This window comes from Euprymna scolopes, chromosome 11, assembly GCF_053919585.1.
Source record: "Euprymna scolopes isolate OS-2025 chromosome 11, ASM5391958v1, whole genome shotgun sequence".
Taxonomy (NCBI): domain Eukaryota; kingdom Metazoa; phylum Mollusca; class Cephalopoda; order Sepiida; family Sepiolidae; genus Euprymna; species Euprymna scolopes.
The window spans coordinates 66,953,050-66,971,666 of NC_136492.1; the positions used below are offsets into that span (position 1 = coordinate 66,953,050).

An 18,617-nucleotide genomic window follows, 5' to 3' on the forward strand; every position below is an offset into this window, starting at 1 on the left:
TTTATTTTTGTTCCTTTTCTCTACATTAAAAAACGACCCTGGTGTCTAACCCTGTCCCGTGCGGAAGCATTGTAAATAGGTACAATTATAATAATATATATTATTCTTATCTTGTATTAAAGACTTGCCCTGTTATCTTATTTCGATACATGTTTATGGTCTGTATGTTTTGACATCGCGAAACTATCCGCGTAAAGGACACGTATATGGGTTAGATAATACTTTACGACGCTAAATTTTAGACACCCTTTGGCAAGGTGTTCAGTGCTAATTTACCAACCCGAAATACATTTTGACAAGCTCTTTCTGCCTAGTTCATTTCCAAATTATATAAAATGATCACACGCCTTCGAGATGATACTAAAATTAGCAGAAGATTGTATCAACTAACGAGACTTTCATTTTAGATGTTTGGGGAGTGTGGATTCACCCCTAAATTTGCATCTTTCCTCGCTACACTCTAACTTGAAATCGTATTATCTGCTAGGACGACATTTATGCTTAATAGAAATTAGCGTTTATAGGTTCGCAAAATATACGGCCACAAAATAAAGCAATCTACAAAAAAAAAAAGATCATATAAAAATGTGTATGATGACTAGGGCTATGACAACAGATTCTTTGCCTTTTTTGATTCTCAGGTATATACTCATTGGTATCTTATATGTTTTTGTGTAGAATGGTGTAGTTCTCGGTTGATTAATTGTGTCTTACTGTGTCGGATATATACTCGAGTCAAAACAATGAGAATAATATGCTGTTGCCATAGCCATAATGATGACAGCATCAATTTTACAATCCAAACTCCGACAACTTCGCATCGGCATTTTCCGACAGATTACGTCAGCAATCAGAACGATGTCGACGCAAAGACTGTCATACAATTAATTCACAATACGGAATTAACTTTTCTTGTGTTTAGAATAGCTTTATATTTAAGAAGCCATATTAAAATGAGGGAAAAGGGTCACGTTGACATTAAGCATTGAACGTCATTTTTTTTGTTTGTTTAAAAAGCTTTTCCTTTTTTTTAAATGAACATCGCCCCTTCATTGAAACTTGTCTTCTAACAGCGAATTAGCTAATCGTTTATTTCTTTTACTTGGAAGTCATCATTTATAAAGGTCCGAAGGCCACTCGAGGATAAGGATTAATGAATATAAGGTAGTAGTGTAGTAATTGTTAATGTAATTTTGGTAGTATTTGGTTATTTATGGGCACGGCTTAAAAAGAACTTGTTAACATTTTATTTGAAGGCTAACATGTTGTATTCAACCGGGAAGCAGTCCAGCGGCACAGTGTTCCACAGGCGGTCAGTTCTGGGGAAAAAGTTTTGTTCATAAAATCAGCGTTTAGATTAAGGCAGAGATAGAGAGTGGGGGAAACCATGTATAGTAGTTGTAGCTAATCGACTGTTTTCTGTGAATGTTTGGCAAAGGGGACATAGATTGGCGTTCAGTCGAGCACTTGCTATGAAAGTAAAGATAGAACAGACGCAGGCTCGCAACGCCTCTTCTGTGGGAAAGAGTTTCCGGCATCTTCCAACGTTTTACGTAACTTGTCCAAAGATGCATATGCGAAGTTGCCGGAGATTGACTAATAAATTGGATACGAAACAAAAAATGGCTTAGTGACAGTTTAATCCCAACAATCAATCAATCTCTTCGTTATCTGTTCTTCTTTCATTCTTCGCTTTTTTTTTGTAGTTGTCTTTTATTTCTATCAATTTCATAAATCTTTTCGTAAGTTTATTTATTTATTAAAATGTTGGCCTCAAACTCTATTTAATAAAAGCAAATATTCACCCGATCCTGACTTGATTTTTTTATTTACATTCTTTTATTCGCTTTCATGTCACGTGGAAGGACTAGCGACATTTCATTGTTACAATCTCACGAGATGTTACACTTATGCCATCTAGATCCTAAACGTACGTCTCAATGCCATCATTATCAACAATCGCTCGCTGATAAAAAAAAAACAAACAAACTAATCATGAACCTTGGAATCTGAATGATAGATTTCACCAAATTTCTAATTGTACTTACTACATTAGATCTGCGGTGATAAGAAGTGGATTATTTTATCAACTTTTTGCCATTGAATCCTCGCTGATAACAGTCGATGCTTGGACAGACAATAACCAAAATTTATTTTTTACTTACGCTTCGACATTTGCTTAGGTCACAAGCCACTCAGGAATAAGCCTCAATAAGGTATTTGCAATATCAGTTGAGGAATGTAGAATATTATGAGAGTATTAAGCGTAATAAATGAATGAACAAAGTTTGATTATTGCCGGGAATGAATTATGTAAATAATTGTTTATTTATTTATTTATTGCATTCGATTTTCTGACAATTATGTTTAGTCTGTTAGGAAGCAGTTCGTGGTAGTGTGCTTCATACATGAGAAGTTATTGAAAAAAACTTTCTGAATTTCTGTATTTCCTTTGAAATTACTATCAACACCTAGATGGTGCTACTTCCTTCGTATTTGCATGTTCTCACAAGACTCGGAGCCACTGTATCTTGCACCAACCACTAGAGGTTTTATTTAAGTGGGGATTGCGTATATAGTACGTACATATTTATTAAAGCAATATCACCTGGTTTTGTCTTGTTATTCTCTATCTATATTTCTAGGTGTCCTTAGGGACTACCATTTTACTTCTGATTTAGATATACAAACGTAAATATATGATTTAAATTTTATCAAAATAGAATTTATTTGAAGCTCTATAGTTAGGTTTCTCTCAGAACGCACTTATAGGTTCGAACAAATTCACACGCTGATTTGGCATGGAATTTTATATTAACATACGAATACACTTTTTGTTTTACTATATATTCTGTAACCTTTCTTTGTAAAGGACACACACACACACACACACACACACACACACACACACGTGTGTGTGGTTCATCAATGTTACCTGGCTATGTGTTCAGATTACAAAAGAAATCCGTCTTTACGTCTATATTATCCTCTTCTCATAGTAAAATCACTTACTCTGCCATCTAATTTACACACGTGTTTGTGGTGTGTATAGACAATGTGCACATTAGGGGAAAACGATAGCTATTCTTTCTCTAAATACCTACAAGCATGTAAAGAAATATAATTGAATATATGAATCAACGTGGAATTAATTATAAGGGGAAAATACATTTTTAACTAAATAAGATGTGGCTGAGATTGACAATTACAAATTACGATGACTTTGAACAATTATTTCCAGACCTAAGGTACATTTTCGCGCATATTTTGTGTGAGTAAAGTGTATACGAAAACATCTAACGTTCATTTGATAAGAATAGGTTATAATTATTTCTATGTTCCTGCATATATACACAACAGACCAAATTCGTATTATTTGGATTATTTGGCTTACTGTTCTCATGTGACGTAGCGGATAAAGTGTTTGGTGATATTCAGAATGGTTTTAATCTAGAAAGACATTAGAAAATGAAGAAAGGGAGTGTCAAGTTTACAGCGTGTTGAAAGTTATTTTTTGTTTGTGGTTGAAGGTTCAGTCCTCGGTGCGGACGACACATAGAATAAAATTGCGAATTACTGAGGACTTCTACCTAGTCACGGCTGATGAAATGAGAGCATCCTACCATTGCGGATTAAATAAAGTGTTCTGTTTTATATTTTGTGCAGATTCCCGATTTCGACAAAAAGATTAACGAGTTTGACTAGATGCATCTGAAGAAACTCGGAAGTTGAATCAACCGAAACGGTGGGAAGAAAAAAATCAGGATAAGTACGAATTCAAATCATTTCTCATCTTAAAGATTCAGAAACATAAAACGAACTTCATAACAAAACCCTATAACAAGATTAAACACGACTTTTCTTAAATAAGATTTTACTCCTGAAATGTACAATCTATAAACATATAACAGTAGATATATTTATGTGTGTCTTTGCCTGTGTGAAAATATTTAACTGAAAAACTCTGAAACTACTGGTTCCATAACACTGAAATTTACAGTAAATAGTAATCCCATACTAAGGAGTGTTTATAAAGAGTAAAATCTTTGTTTGGGTTGATGAATAACGCGTAGAGAAATATCGGCAAGTTTAAATGCAAAATCTTCGCATATTTCTTTTAGTTTTTTTGCATGTTCATAGCTTGAAGTGGTTTAATTAAAAATCTATTCATATCTATCTGCTGATAGCATTAATGGTAGGGAATACGGCTGGTCGTTAATTTGTTTTTGTTTCGATTTTAGCTGATGGCACCAAAAGCATTGTTTTTTTCGCTTTTGAAATCAGTACTATATATTAGGTACAATATAATATTCAATAGAGAATTGGCTGTGTAATAAGAAATACGATATCTGCATATATCAAAATATATTGAGCAGGTTTTACTATCGAGCAAGGCTGGGTGCCCCCGCTAGTAAATAAGTCGAATGGTTAATACTGATGATTTCTTAAAATGCTTGACAATCAAAGATGGCGAGGATTATATGGCTACAATGGCTTTTACGATATCTTGATTCCTATTTAAATATTCTTTCCTTTTTTCCCCTTTCTCAATTTTCAACCCCAAAGGGAATTATTATTATTATGATTGAAACAGATTGGGGTGATAATTTTTACCCGGAAAGATGACAGCGCTTGTTCAACGGGTTTCATGTTGCATAATGCGACGTTTTATAATCACGCGACACGAAAATGGCGGACAATATCTCGCGAGATGTTTCCTCGTCTATTTATGACCAAGCCCTGTGATTTCATAAAACTTGGCGAGAGAGATAGAGAAAAAAAAGAAAACAATAGAGAAGCACGTTCGGCGGTTTCGATTTCAAGTCCATCAATCAAAACAGGGGACGAAGAATTAAAGCAGTTTTCGAAGGCGGCGACTGAAAGGCGGGAGGGGGGATGGGGATCCAGGATTTCCGTAAAACAATGGATCGAGTTATTTCTCGGCTGCCAACGCTGATGGATTTCGAGGAATTTCAAGTTCAGACTTCTTTAAACAGGCTGATAATTTGAGAAGGGAGAAAACAAAATCATAAGTTGGATGAGATGCGAATAGATTAAATAACTAATAATCATCTATCTTCAACTCTTGTTTCTACATTATTTTTCTCTACTCACGCGAACACATGAAAACACCACACCCACACACACCCATATATATATATATATATATATATATATATATTTATATATATATATATATATATATATATATATATATCATGGTTGTACAATTTTAGTTTTCCAGATGTAAATTCACTGAAACTCCTGTATTTATCAAGAAGTGCTGAAAAATGAATGATCATGTTTATAGCATGTTTATTTATATAAAGATTATTGGCTACATATGTGCATGCATTTTTATTAGTTGAGACTCAAGTTGACACCAGAGCCTGGGAAAGCAATGTTTTTGTAATAAGACACTGCAGGAACATGTATGCCCATATGTAGTTAATAATAAAAACAAACATGCGATATGCATATATATATATATATATATATATATATATATATATATATATATATATATATATATAATCTATGGTCTTCGTCAGCCGAAGTTTTGAATTGGTTTGCTACATTGCGTAAATGTAATAACAGTAAGTTTATAATGTTTGACATTGACTCATATTACTCATCCATTTCTCCTAAATTGTTAGATTTGGCATTAGAATTTGCGAAATCTGAAACAAACATAACTAAATTGAAAATTGACATAGTTAAATTAGCCAGAAGAACTTTAATTAAATATAATAAATATTGGACTCGGAAAATAGAGAACTGACTTTGATGTTAAGATGGGCTCTAGACTCTGCACAGGTAACTGATCTAGTTGGCCTCTATATTTTGAAGGAGTTGGGGGGAAAAAGAACCAAATATAAAGGGAGGTTTGTATAGAAATCATGCACTATTTTTCATTAAGTCTGGAAGTAGAAATTTAGAAAGGATTAGTCAAAGGATATATAATTTCTTTAAAGCTATTGACTCAACGAAAACTATAGATAAAATTATAAAGTAGTTAATTTCCTAGATGTCACCCTGAATCTAATTAACAAAACATATGAACCTTATCATAAACATAATCAAACATTATATTATATTGATTATAAATCAAACCAGCCAATATCAATGAAAAAAAGCAATTATAACTAGTATATCAAAAAGAATTTCCAAATTATCTGAAGACAGGGATACTTTTAATAACAAAAATATTACAACGAAGCACTAGCCAGATCTGGATATAAAGGCGAAATAAAATATATTAATAATGTAAATAAAGCATCAGGAAGGGAAGATATCAAAACCTACACTGTCACATGTTATTTCATACAATATGGCAATGGGTAAAGCCAATTATACAAATAGTAGGAAAAATATTAATGGTAATAAAAATGTTATAGACAATATCAGTAATTCCCAAATTAGCAGCACTGATACCATTAAAAAGAAAAATAGACGAAGAAATTGTGTTTGGTTCAATCCTCCTTACAGTGCACACATAAAAATAATTTACCAAAATAATTTTTTCAAATTATTGATAAAACTTTCCCTACTGGAAATAGTTTAAGTAAAATTATAAATCGGAATAATGTTAAATTATCTTTATCGACTCATAAGTTCTAATAATGCAAAAATAAACAAAGGCAAATGAATTCATTTTGCAAGCGTAGGAATATTGATGATGGCCCATTGGACGATAAATATCTCATTTGTAATGTAGTATATAAATGTGATGTAACAGATAATAACAGAATTAGAACATATATTGGGGCCACAGATGTACATGTCAACAATAAGAAAACATCATTAGCAAATTGGATTAGGGAAAAACAAAATTGAATACAAATTGCAATGGTCGATATTGGGTAGTGCCAGTAAATACTCATCAAACAAGTCAGTAACCTTTGCAATCTCGCATCGTTTCATATAATAATATCTAAAGCAAACCTTAACAAACGCCAGGAAGTAATTCACAATTGTTTACATAAATCACAATATGCAGTATCCCGATAAAAACCTGATTATTAAATTGAAATTGAATTAGCGGACTCAGCAAGTAGAGTTAATTTCGATTTATTGAGACTAAAATGTAAAAAAAAATTGAGAATAAAAATGATAATAATAAATTTAAAGTAATAATTAAGGTTAGTTAAGCATATGAATGTTTAGGTTGTTACCAAATTTTCATTACTAATTATTACTATATTGACCAATTTCTACTGTACACTCTTTAACCCTTATCCTTGAGTGGCCTCTGGGCCTTGATAATGTGGTGATGCCTATGTAAAAAAAAACTATTTAGTATAATCTCAAATTATCATGTTAAGATATAATATAAATATAATATAATAAGTTGTTTACGTAGATGTAATAAGTAACTAAAGGACTTAAATAAAACAGATTTGGAAAATGGATTAAATTATATATATATATATGTTTGTATATATATATATATATATATATATATATATATATATATATATGTATTAATGCTACACCCCTAATATCATAATTTTAATACTCATCAAACAAGTCGGGCCAGTGTAACCTTTGCAATCTCGAATCGTATCATATAATATCTAAAGCAAACAGATTTGGAAAATAGATTAAATGATGTATATATACACATATATATGTATATATGTATGTTTGTATATATATATATATATATATATATATATATATATGTATTAATGCAACGCCCTTAATATCATAATTTTAAGTATTTTCCATATGAAGATAAATATTTTATATAAATATAATTAGCTAATGAAAATAAACAAAATAAATAAAACTTTATAAACGTGTTATATAGGCCGAATGAATTTCGATAATGATAGCATGTAGGATGGCAAAATATATCAAACAATATTTAATATGAACAATGAAGGTAAGTATGTTAATATATTATGCATAATATATTATTTTAATGTGGAGTGATAAAAAAGAGAGTACATCAACATTATACAATTAGGAGTGGATGAAGAATTAATTATTAAATTAGTATAGGCAATAGAAATGGATCATTATATTATTACTTAGTTTAATAGTAATGTTTATAGATGGCAAAGTTGAGTTTGTCAAGTAAGGTGATTTATGGATTAGAAGAGAAAAAATGGTAATAAATATAATATTAAAAATGTATTTATAGCAATCAGACTCCAAATATATATTTAAAAATAAAATGTATATGATGCAACAAGTGATCATTAATTGATTGATAATTGGTTTAAAATGTTTGAGCCAAATGGCTAATTGTTAGAATGAATGTAAAAATCAATGTTATAATTATAATAAGATATATCTATTGTAAATCTACGAAGATAAATTATAGATTTTTTAATATGTATACTCATTAAATAAACGTCTATAAATTATTTCGGAATTATTAGTTAAATTTAATTATAAAATTAAATAAATGAATAAATAAAAAATAAATGAAAAATAAGATTTAATTAAGGTACATAGGAGAGTGGGGTTAAAGTATAAGGAAAACTTGGGTTGGATATGGTCTATAATTTTTAGGTTTTAACAATATTTATAAATCTAATTGACTTGAATTAGAATTAGTGTTAACTTAAATATATATTTAATTATAATTAAATTAACATGTTATCAGAGGTAGAAACTCTGAAACATACTTATTCGAGAATTAGGATATATATACAATAACAAAAATTATGCTTAAATAAAAAATAAGTTCGTAAAATGTTTACTAAAACTAGATTGTCATATGTAGAATTGAGTGAAGTTTGTGAAATGTAAAAATTTAAATTATTACTTTCAATATAAATAATAATTATGGTGCGGATATTCATAATAATATGAATGAATATATAAAGGAATAAATAAAACAATTAAAGTAAATGGAAGTAAGTAAGTAATTTACAATTCAAAATTAGTAGATATGAAGTATAACTTAACTTGATTATTGATTGAAATAATCTGTAATACTAACATTTTGTATTGGAAAAAATTAGTGAATTAATTTATAATATAAATCGATTTAATCTTTTTAAAATAATATTGAGTGAAAGACATTAAAAATATATTAAAATTAAAAATTAATTATTAATTGAATTTGGATATCTATACGTTGTGAAAATATAAATAAATATAAGTAAATTTCGTTAGATTTGTTCCAAGGTTAATAACTCTGACTCACTTTATTAAGTTAATTTAATTATTGACAATTACGATAAGAAATAATTTTCAGACTTTTTTTTAAACTTAAGTATAGTTTTTGAATTGTATGATTTTAGAAATTATAATTGTAAGGATTGATATGTTGGATTATAATAGCTAATAGAATTGAATTATTATGGTTTTCAATTCGGATCAATTTTTTAATTAAGAAAACTGACATAAATGATCAATCGTTTTTTTTTATCTTATCTTAGTTTAGTTTCGTATATACTAACATGTATAATAGTTTATAATTTGTTGATATTATTTTCATAAGTATGTATACAAAACTTAGAATTAATAAATTTACTAATTATTAAATAGAACATTTTGGTAGTAGATTCATAAATTAATCAAAATTGTTAGTACGAATAGTTGGGTTTAATGACTTTGTTTAATAAAATTTCAATATGGCGTAATGGAAAAATATAAAGGTAACTGCAGCTTCTCTTCCAATTTTCGAATTTTTACCATGTCAAATCACATTTCAATTCCTTTTGACGGATTGATCTTTGCTATGTCTTCTCATGAGTTAAGGGCATAATAGATTAACTAATGGATATAATAATTAATTGATTGATTTTGCGCTACGAAACAGATACTGTCAACAATTGTATAAGTCAACTGAATTAAAGGAATATATTATAAGATAGTCAACATAATGAATTTTGGAACATAACTTTTTGTCATTTATTCTCTCTCTCTTTCTCTCTCTCTTTCTCTCTCTCTATCTCTCTCTCTCTCTCTCTCTCTCTCTCTCTCTATATATATATATATATATATATATATATATATATATATATAAATAAATATGTGTGTGTGGAGAGAGAAAGGGAGAGGGGGTTAGACACTATCCATGAGTTTATCCGTACTCCCCCTATTTAGTCAGTAAACCTTGGCTAAATATTCCGAATAACATAGTATTCCGTCATAACGAACAATATTGTATTTGGATTTTTTTTGGCTGTTTTTTGGAAACGAGCAAGTATTAATAAAAACGGCCATATTATTTCAAAGCAAAACCATAAAGAAAACCGGTGATTAATAGGAATGAAGAAAAGCATCAAGTGAAATCATAAAAACTTAACTTTACAGATCAAAATCAGGAAAAAAATTTCGCCATGTCTTGAACTCTCAACTCCGTATTTGTCAAAATGAGTATCTAACTTGGGATTAAAATGTACATTCACAACTAAAGGCATCCAATTCATTTTTTAAATTTTGACGTCACATATTGCGTATGATATAATAATCAGTAGTGCATTAGCTCTTTTATAATATATTTGAAATCTGCATGAAATAAATTATCATATTTCAGCATATTTTACGACCTGCCAACGTCAAGCAGCGTGCTAATTTGAATATTTGATTAGTATACTTTTAGAAGTATCCTAATACCAGGTTTTTCTCATAAACTCCTGAACACAGAGACTTTAGACACTGGTGGATAGTGCATAGTTATTAATTAAAATTCTCCTCCTTTTTCTTCTTTTCTGGTATTTTTCGTCTGTTTTTCCAGTTTTTTGCTTTTGTAACAACATTGGATAACATTTTTTTTTTTTTTAGCAGTGTCGTTACATTTTAACGGACCCAACTCGTTGTAGACTCAGTCGCAAGGAAACAGAAGAAAAAAACAACCCGAATCACATTTTTTTAGCTTTTATATTTGGTGTTACCAACAACGCATTCATTCTTTATTCTAAATATTTAAACAGTACAATTTTTCTTTTCCGTCTGCGAGTGGTTTTTCGTGTTTGCTCTGACGCCTTGAAACCCACTTCTCTGAACACTCGTGTCTCGAACACATCTTGAATATGTGCTTATCTGAACATCAGCCACATCTCGAACACAACTACTCCGAAAACTCGTTTTTGGACCGTATGTCTTTTTTTTTAATCACTGCTGTGACGTCACATCGCACTTAGCTTTGGATTTATTGAAAAAAAATTAGATGCAGATTTGGAACTTACAGATCAACATCATGCAAAAAACAACAACAAAAAAAACACGCAATCAACTTACAGTAGAAATTTCACGACCCGTTGTCCTATCATTGTTGCCAAGCGCCGACATGGAAAATAGCTTTACTGATAATAGATAAATTAAAATAACGGTTTCGATTATCGGTAATTATCGGGGGTATTCTGAGACACAACTTAACTAAGATCACCCCCAGTCTTATACACTCAAGTTTGGTAATTTTAAAGAAAAATCTGTTCAGCCGTTTCGGAGTCTATAAGGAACGAACTCACACACAGACAAAGTTGCATTTATATAAATGTCGAGAAGATGTATATATATATGCATATATAAATGTCGAAGATATATATATAAGGAGGGCTTATTGCTCCCCCACTTATAGTTTTTTTTTTCGACAAATAAATCTATGTATACTAATATATGACTTTGTCTCCTCTATTATATATATATATATATATATATATATATATATATATATATATATATATATATATATATATATATATATATATATATGGGTTAAGAAATTCCAACGAAAGAAAGATGTATATTTAAATAAGGGGGTATCCAACAATGTGTATTTTTCATCATTATTTTATTATTCCGTGTCTTGGTTTTTCATTGAGAAGTATGATTAGATCATTGTCATGTTTTTAATCATTGAAATCGTTTTTAACGCGTTTCAGACGTTCTGTGAAGCGTCCTCTTCAGAAATTATTTTCAAAATGTGTTGGAGATGTAAAAATAGCATTTTCGTAGTTCGTTTGAAATTTTTCAAAGAGGTGGAAACGTGTAAGTGTCTACTATTCATTGGAATGTTCAATTTTTATTACTGTTTTATTGGTTGTGGTCACTCCTGTGTTGTGTTTCTCTCTCACTCTTTCTTTCTGCTTGTGTTTTTTTCTTTTCCTTTAGGGTAGGATGTGTGTGCGTGTGTGTGTTTTATTGGTTTGAAGAATGTTCGTACTGTTTTATAGTCTTATGAAGTTATTTGCTTCCCTAGGAAGGTGACTGTGAAAACTCTTATTATAAAGAGAAAAATAGCCTTCTACCGTGCAGTCAAATGCAGCAACACTGCCCTGACCTACAAGACATTTTAACCATGGAGGATCAGTTTATCTCAAACAAATTCCGAGAAAAAGTCACACCACAAGACACAGAGGAGCAGAAGAAAATAAAAAAGCCCTTAATATATAAAAACTACAGGCTGAAATCGACATACAGGAGGACAGAAAGATACACCTCACAGTGGAATACACCAAAATCGACGATATAATACTTATCGACATCAGAAAACTATGCCCCAAGGAGACCCACCAATTCCTGATTGGAGTTTGGGAGTCTGAACGCAGAGAGGAGGAGGAAAAATCCAAAAGAATTATCGAAAGGAAGATAACCTGGCTGAAAAATCTACCAGAAAAAGAACAAAACGAACATGACCAGTCAAACCTACTAAAAACAATACAATCATACCCTATTTCAACAGCTGGAGAGATTTCGAAACAAAGGTAAGAAACGAGACACACATCACTCACAAACATACCCACACAACAGACCAAAACACACACAACGAAACGACTGGAACATATTCATACCATACACCCATCCCCACCAACAAGCTCAACCAAAACTCCCATCAAGAACACCACACATCCACAAAAGAATACAGGCACCATACAAACACAAATAATACTACCAAAATGCCGCAAGAAACAACATATCAACAACCGTCAACTCACCACCACATGGCAATACTAAAAAATACAACCTCCAACAACAATACGAAAATAGTTACTACCAACCACGTCACCCAACCCAGTCAAGAACCCACTATCCCTTACCCCACCCCACCCACACAAACCACCAAAGAATCCCCCTACTTAACAACCCCTACCGAAACAACCCAATGGAACTAAACCACCCCTATAGATACCACCCAACACAAAACAGTCTTTACAACAACCACCCCCAGTACCCCACAGTAGAAAACCGACCCCAAAATACCCCCACACAAAAACAAGCAATCCAAATACCCCAGGTACCACCATAACTCATACATCCCTACAAAACAACACAACCAACCTCCCAACCTGAACAACGAAACTAACGACCCTCACAATCAATTTTTAGGAATCCCTCACAAAATGACAACACCAGACTAGACAACAAAAATCCCAAAGTCATTAACCTATCTACAGAGATACTTACAAAGGACGAAATTGAAGTACTAAAACTAGGCCTCAAATTCTGCCCAACTCCCAAAAGTAACATAGCAGAGTTAAAGAAAGACCTTAAAGAATTTGAACGCAAATTTAGACTCGTAGATATACTTAATGACAGTGATAACACAACAGACGGCTCTCTAGTGAGAAACAAATACACGTACTTCCCCAACAAACATAACAACACAAAATAACTATATACTGTCTTTGGAAGGCTCTGGAACCTCAACCCCCAACAAAAAGAAAAACCCACCAGTAATCTAACACGAAAACAAAATCAAGCACTTAAAAAAATCCGACACTATAACAAATTAGTTATAAAGGAAGCAGACAAAGGTAGTGCAGTGGTTATCATGAATAAGAACTTCTATAAAACAAAAATTTTAGAATCACTAGGGAACGAAAATTATTAAAAACCAATTAGATCAAGCATAGACGACACAACCATATCTAAAATAACAAAACTCTGCACAACATAAATAGTACATTAACTAAAAAAGAAAAAGACTTCCTTACAAACTTCACAACAAAAACAAACATCTTCTATGGACGACCCAAAATACACAAATCTAACCAGGTAAGACATGCCATCAAAATACAAAAGTCGGAATACATAAGCACCCCAAACCCCAACGACCTCACATTCAGACCCATAGTAGCAGGACCATCATGTCCAACAAGCAAACTTAGCAACCTAATAAATATACTATTACAGCCCTTCACTAATCTAGTCAGAAGTTTTGTAAGAGATGACACACACTTCCTTAGCTCCCTACCACAAACAGTAGACGATGGGACAATACTAGCCCCATTCGATGTTAGCAGCCTATATAGCAATATCCCACACAACCTAGGAAAAGAAGTTATCTCATACTGGATTGACAAACATACACAGACTTTACACCCCAGATTCAATAAACAATTCGTGATTGATAGCATTGACATAATCCTCAATAACAACTCCTTCCAATTCAATAATGACAACTACATCCGAATACTAGGCACAGCAATGGGTACTAAAATGGCACCGATATATGTCACCCTTACACTCGCCTTCCTAGAAGAGACCCTTTATGAAAGGATGGAGCAAAAGTACGGGCACAATATTAAAACACTCTTCATAAAATCTTGAAAAAGATACCTAGACGACTGCTTTATCCTCTGGAGAACCACATGGGAGGATATCAGAGAACTCCACACTTTGCTACAAAATCTACACCCTAAAATAAACTTCACAGTAGAATAAAGCCCCACAGAAGTACCTTTCCTAGACATCCTAGAAACAATAAAAAACAACAACATAATAACAGACATCTACCACAAACCCACAGACACTCAACAATACCTCCACTTCAAAAGCCACCATCCTAAAAACTGTCTAAAATCAATATCCTACTCCCTAGCACGTAGAGTCTGCACCATAGTAACAGACAGACACCTCCGTTCGACTAGACTGAATGAACTACAAATAACACCGCGGAAAAGAGGATATCCACTACCACTAATACAGAAAGGTATTGAACTGACTTCCTGACTGAAAAGAGTCCAATAAACCAACTAAGAATCCCAAAAGAACAGAACAAAGAACAAACTCTAGCATACGTCTCCACACACAACACAAACAACCCAGAACTATTTACACAGATAACAAAAAACTTTATCCTCCTCAATCAAAACGACAAACTAAACAACATACTTAAAACAACAAAAATAATAAAAAGCAAACGTCAACGGAAAAACTTAAAACACATCCCAACTTCCTCAAAACTCGTTCCACACACTACAAAAGGGGTTACAAAATGCAACAATCCGCGATGTGGAGTATGTGACATAATAATAGAAGGAAACACATACACATTCAAAAACCCAACAAAACATTCAAAATAAAAAAAGGATCTAAATTGCACCTCTGGAAATGTAGTATATGCACTAAGATGCACAGCATGCAACAAATCCTACATAGGCGTCACCAAAAATTTCAGCAATAGAGTGGCCTTACATAAGAGCAACATCAAAATTGCAGATAACAGACACCTCTATGTTTCAAAACACGTACACACATGCAATGGAAACAGCTTCAAAATAATGCCAATCTTCCAAACAGACAATTATTTTTATTTACTTACACAGGAAAAAAACTTCATAACAAGATCCACACCTGAACTAAACAGAGCCTAATATCAACACACAAAAACGTGAAATACAAGGCACACTCGCATGGACATCCATACACATACATATATACACACCCACACACAAATCAGAACCGACACATTAAAACACACACACGCACGCGCATGCAACCACACACAGACATAACACACCTATCTCTAATACAACACACTGAACAATACCAACCCTACTCAACCTCGAAACCAACAACACTAGGAAACACCTAGAACCATAGTATAATATCTGTCCCAACACCTCGCTTCTCCTTCAGTCAGTGTAGGAGAAATCTCTCATGACTGAGACAACTATCATCCATTCTATCATCATCTGGGGAACGAGATCTTCCCTACACTAGGAACCGATTCTGGGTCTGGCCATACCCACATGGGGAAACAAATAAATATAAACATTAAAAAATCCCATATACATAATTTTAAATAAACCCCTCTATCTAAACAAACATATAAAGAATACCCGAACAGTCTAAGACTGAAACGAAAAATCACAATACTGAAATCTAAGAATCTAAAAAATAAATATCAAAAAAGAATGAAAGCACCCCTACCCTTCTTTCAGAATAGCTAGCTCTCCCCCACCGCTCCTCACACATACACATTAGTAACGACCTTGGATCACAGTCACCTTCCTAGGGAAGCAAACAACTTTATAAGATTATAAAACAGTACACACATTCTTCAAACCAATAAAACACACACACACGCACACACACATCCTACCCTAAAAGAAAAGAAAAAACACAAGCAGAAATTGAGTGAGAGAGAAACACAACACAGGAGTATATATATATATATATATATATATATATATATATATATATATATATATATATATATATATATATGTTCCAATTAAGCTACGCAGAATATTCCGCGTTTCATTCTCGTGAGAATTCACCAGGCTTATGCCTGACGAATTCTCACAAAAATGAAACCTCAGGCATAAGCATGCCGAGTTCTCACGAGAATTAAACGCGGAATATTCTGTGTAGCTTAATTACCGTATATATTTTTATAATTTTCTACCTATGTATTGAGCATATACTGAAAATGTACACATAAAATTATATTTTCACATATTAATTTATGTGCTAAAATGAAGCAGGCATATATATATATATATATATATATATATATATATATATATATATATATATATATATATATATGCTTATATATATATATACTAGCAAAAGTACCTGTCGTTGACTGGGTTCAAAAACAGCCTATAGAAAATGAACTCTGATTTATGAAAGTATGATAGATTATGAAAAGGAAGGGTTGTAAATTTGGGTTGAATTTGGTGTTATCAAAACCAAAACAAAATATGATGAAAGTAAAAAGAAAATAGATAAATCCCGTGCTTTATTATACCATACCTGTTCACACTGAAACACTTATCACAATATTCTTTGGACCTATATTAAAAAAAAACCTTGTTAAACGTTGTGACATATTTCCATTCGATGGAGGTCAGGTGCGAACGAACACCCCATAATTTTATTATACCATATTTCTTCAAACTGAAACATAATTATCAAAGTATACTTACGCAGATAGATTTGAAAAGTCTTTATTACAGTTTGCGCCTATTTTCATTCTATGGAGGCCAGGCTCGAACGCAGACCCCACAATTTTATTATACCATCCCTATTTTAGTTAAAACATACTTATCAAAGTATTGTTATGTACATCTATATCAAAAGTTCTAAACGTTTTTTTTTATTTTTAATTTTTTTATCTCCATACTTTGTGGACTAGGCGCGTACGCAGACCTCACAATTTTAATGAACCCTCGTTCTGGCAGATCAAACATATTCATTCCTGCCTCCCGATACATCTATCATTATATGTAATCAGTTTTTTAAAAATAGTTAACCATATAGGAGCCTATTCGTGACCAGACACACACACACACAGAAGTAAATGTTACTAAAATTATTGACTAATATTAATGACCATATTCCCAGCTTCGCATTTTTTTTATGTATGTATGTATATATCATCCAACTTCTGTCATCGTAAAATACATAGCACTTTCGCATCATCCGTCTAGGAAAAATTGAACATGTCTCTGTCTCCTTTACTTTACTTTACTTTACACCCACCAAAAAAAAGAACCTGGTTACGCCTCTGGCCCCACGGTTAAATTTGTATGAATAACTGCTGCTAAACTAAATGATGACGTTTGACCACCAGGAGGTGCTCACGTTTCTTAATTATGATTTAAATTCACATCTTGCCCTTCTTGCATTTACTCTTTATCGCCCATTGTTATGGGGTGGAAATCTTGGACGGTGTCCAGTTTGATGTATCCAGTTTATTGCCAGAACTGTATGCTTATGCGCATGGCGGGTTGGTGCGGCAGGTCGGGTGAAGAACTTTTGACGGAGTTGCAAGAGATTTATTAGCCGATTGTTTGTCTGATTAGTTGATGGCGTCAAATAACAGACTAGAACAATGGCTGCACCCCGTACAGTCATTCTAGGTCACGTGACAAACGACAGAAAAGCGACCAAAAAGCTTTACTTTGTTTTTATCGCAACGTAAGAAATTAAAGGCAATGAATACGGATTCTAATTGTGAATTCATATCAGATAAAGCGCTGGCGATAATTATTGGGCTGGAATTTTGAAATGAGAATGATAATAATACTTTCATTCGAACTCAACTCTTTTACTTTATATGGCACTAACAGGAAGACCTGAAGTTGCCCAGGAATTGAATAGTGATCAACTAATGTTTCACACTCCCATATTTTCATTGTCATCAAAATCGGTGAAATCGCTCATTTTACCAATCAAATCGATTGATTGCCTGCTCTGGTGTGCGACGCATCGCGATGCACCGGGGGAGGACTTCACATGTCTCAACACAGTGACTTACTCCATAATACATGGTAGTCTACATTGCACTGTAGAGAACCTACTATTGATTTTATATAATTTTTTTAAATATATATAATGACTTGAATTAAAGTTTAAATGCAAAACTCAAGTATCACGCTTCAATTGTGTTCTAAACAGAAACATTTTTTTCGAAC

At 32.3% G+C, this 18,617-nt stretch overlaps 1 long non-coding RNA gene across 1 annotated transcript in view; it reads left to right on the plus strand.

The window, feature by feature from the left end:
• Positions 1 to 18,617, plus strand: part of LOC145288237 (uncharacterized) — a 330,880-nt gene that overhangs the window by 32,111 nt on the left and 280,152 nt on the right. Inside the window, exon 2 of the long non-coding RNA XR_013869272.1 lies at positions 3,667 to 3,769. This is a non-coding gene — a long non-coding RNA (uncharacterized LOC145288237). The remainder of the gene's footprint in view (positions 1 to 3,666; positions 3,770 to 18,617) is intronic.